The sequence below is a fragment of the Myotis yumanensis genome, unplaced genomic scaffold (genome assembly GCF_028538775.1).
Source record: "Myotis yumanensis isolate MYYU_CA2020_CCGP unplaced genomic scaffold, mMyoYum1.0.hap1 SCAF_1, whole genome shotgun sequence".
NCBI classification, from domain to species: domain Eukaryota; kingdom Metazoa; phylum Chordata; class Mammalia; order Chiroptera; family Vespertilionidae; genus Myotis; species Myotis yumanensis.
In genome coordinates, this window is record NW_027223752.1 from 235,788,838 (window position 1) to 235,792,439 (window position 3,602).

Genomic DNA, 3,602 nt, shown 5'->3' on the forward strand with positions numbered 1-3,602 from the left:
TACTCCTCACTCCACTGGGCACCAACAGCCATACCAAGCACAGCTGATCAGGGTAAATGACCCTGGACTAGATGGTGACTCCTCTCTCTCCTGCTTGATCACAGACTCAGGATGTAGCTCAATGGGACCCTTGTGCTAAGAGCATTGCTATCACACAACCTTCATCTCATCAGGGATTGCTTTAGCTGCAGAGAGCCACTTTGTCCTAGGTCAAACAACAACCCAGAGTCACCCACATCCGGTGATTAATTAATGTGGAATTAATGTGGAAATGTAAAGGCTGGGTCATCTTGGTCTGACTTGGGATGAGTCTGAAGGGCCTCCAGCCCCCAGCTTTCATGGAGCCAGCCGCATAGGCCCTACATAAGCCATGTAGTACCTCCACTTCTCTCTCTGCCCGAAGCTGCTTCTCCCATCTCCCCTTCAAAAGCACTGATCTCAAGGCCACTAGTCCTTAGTAAATATCCTCCACTTTAACCTCTGTCTCAGGGTCTGCTTCCTGGGAACCCAATCTGCAGCCAAGTCTTTCTATAAATGGGCAATCCATCTTGAGTAAGATTGTAACCTAATTGAAAGTAGCTTTCTCCTGCCAGAATATGTTTTAAATATTCTTCTTTTCAAAGCAGAGAATGATGCCTGTCATAAGAAGGGTTTGTTCTTCCAGGATAACGAGAAATGAGAAGAGCTGCCGCTCCTGGGAAAGGGGGTAGCAAAAGCCACACTTGGCTTCACCAGAAGGTTGGAGCCTGCTCTCTACTGAGGATATTGGAGGGACTGAAATTCTGAGCAGTATTGCTGACAACCAGGTACTATCAGGAGCAGCAAGCTGGTGTAGATGCAAAGACAAAGCTCACAAGAGATGGGAGCCAGATGCAAGCTTGATGCACACCAGCATGAGACATGAATGAGAGCTAAAGTAGGATTTTAATAGCTAGTAATAACTTAAAGCAAAAAGTCTTGGTTGATTTCTACATTCAGTCCTCTTTTATGACCCCAGATTACCATAACAGTGTTCTATTTTAGCAGTCATGGCACAGTTGTAATTGTCTATTTACTCATTTGTTTGTTTGTTTGTTGTTTGTTAGGCCACAGTGAAAAGTCCTTCCACAGGCAAAGTGGAAACTCGTAGGTCCAGAAGCACTGGCAGAGAGACAGGGAGACTATATAGTGAGGTTCAGTCAGCCACAGAAACGTGTCCCCCATCCCCATTGCCACCCTTCATTGCCAGGATGCTTCCCTACCAATGTCCCTTGGGCAGGAAGCATCCTCAGGCTAGAAGGAAAAATTCTTCTGTCAGGCTCCACCTCAGTCAAGTGGCCTGGACTGCTAAGGCATTGCTGTCCCAAGCATGGCAGCTCTTTACAATTACCCATGCAACAATCTTCCCCATGTGACCCCCTCCCAGCAAAACGTAAAAGCACGGACCAGAGTTACCACCCTAATGGGTTCTCACATCAACTAGAAACTATGTGAAAAGCCAGCTGCCCCTCCAATTCTTGGTGAGAAGGCTGGCCTCGGGTCCCACAGCTTCCATCTTCCCCACCTCAGCGATAGAAACAGATGAGGGGCAGGATAACTGGGACTCACGATGTGTACAAGAAAGAGCTGCAAAAGGAGACCTGGGGTAGAGTAGACATCTGGGGAGAGAGAGGATGTGGAATTTGGGGTAGAGTTGGTGGTTCAAGGCACCCAAATATTGTGTGGCTTGGAGAACGTGGTGTACAAGGAAGAAAATGAGTATGTAAGACAAAGAGCTCCAGGTTAGTGACCATAAAGGAAGGGATGTGTCTTAAGACAGTGCTTGGAGATAGTGCCAGGGACCAGCTCATCACACCCAGGGGTCACTTGCCCTCCTCTCTGTATAGTTTAGGGTCTCTACAGCAAAATGGCAGGTGGTCAGAAATCAGGGCTCTGTAGTCAGAATGTCTGAGTTCCATTCCACTCCACCACACGAGTTGGGTGACCTTATTTGTGCAAGAGAGTTAACTTCTCACTAAAATTAGGTTAATAACATGAAATAACCATATAAGGCTGTTGTGAAGATTAAATAAAGCATTATGTATATGGCACTTAGAACAGTGCCTGGCATATGGAAAGTTCAAGTTCTCAATGATGTTAATGATTGGTCTGTTTATTTGTCTGTCTTTGATCAAACCTTCTTCAAAGTTAGATATGTGTATGTCTTCTCCTCTCTTGCTCACACAGAAGATGTGAAACCCAGAGAGATTACCTCACCATCTTAATAATGACTTTGTTTTCTAACCAATGTCTCCATCTCACCTTCAATATGAGCCAGGTAATGTGATTACGTATGATAGCTTTGGGAAATCTCTGATTCCCTGAACTTAACATCTCTGTCTGTAAAATGAAAGATTTGAAAAATTTGTTTGAAATTCCTTTCCCATTTTTAATTCTTTGATTCCATTGTCCCCTCCTTCTCTATCAAATGCATTACTCACCAATGGCTTGATATTCACTGAAGTATCAAATAGAACTTGACAAACAGAAAGAGACTAGTTCCATAACACCAGATCTCTACCACCAAATTCCAAATTCTATGGGATATTCTTAGTCAACTGACTATCCAGACACTTATTTTCCACACTTTTCACTACCATCTACCAGTGGTTACTGGTGCCAGGTTTAGTCACCGTGGAGCCCTACAAAAAGTCTTGGTCTTTCCAAAGCTCCACTGGTTAGGGTCACTGAGATCTTCTTTCAAAATCCAGGAAAAGTATGATGCATTGCAGAAATATTTAGAACCACAAAAGGAGAGACAGAGGAAAAACTTACCAACACACTAATTCCTTGTGGCGGAATCATTATTTCATTGGTTCAGGATGCATTCACCCTAAAGAAATAATTTTCTAATTGTGGGGTAGCTGGGAGAGGAATGAGGTGCGGTGTAGGGGTGGGAGGTGGTGGGATCCGTACATTGAACTCTCCCCCACCCTTGGTTGAAGTCCATAAATTCAGCTCTGTTAGTATTATTTTTCTTTGCTTATTTTGGTGGCTTCTTTGTGAATAAAAGTTCTTTGAACAAAGGCCTTTTTGAGTTAAAATATTTTTAAAAACCTGCCTTGGAGAATGTTTCCACAGATACAATCCTCATGACAAACGCATGCAGTGGTTATTAGTATGATCTGATGTTACTCACAAAGGTCTGCAAACCTCAGAGTGATGGGAAAACTTGCCACTGATAAGTCACTGAGCAGAAACTCAAAGCCAGGGTGACTGATCATACATTTATTCTTTCCAATACACCTCAAGGACTTCTTTGAAATGTTATAGTAACAGAAACTTCTGGGCATCATATAATTGTATGTTTTGCAACTTTATTCAAAAGAAATTCAGAAGATTTTTTAATAATTCCCTTTTCTAATAATATCTAGTTTTTTGCAATTACTATGCTGTCTGTGCTTTTAACATAAATTAACTCATTTAGCTTTATTTAATATGCCACCAAAATATATATGTTAAGTGCCATTATTAGTCCTTTTTTACACATGAGGAAAATGAAACTCAGGAAGATAAAGACATTTGTCCAAGTTCAAATAGCTAATTAGAGACTGGTCCAGAAGTTGATGCTAATCATTTTTACT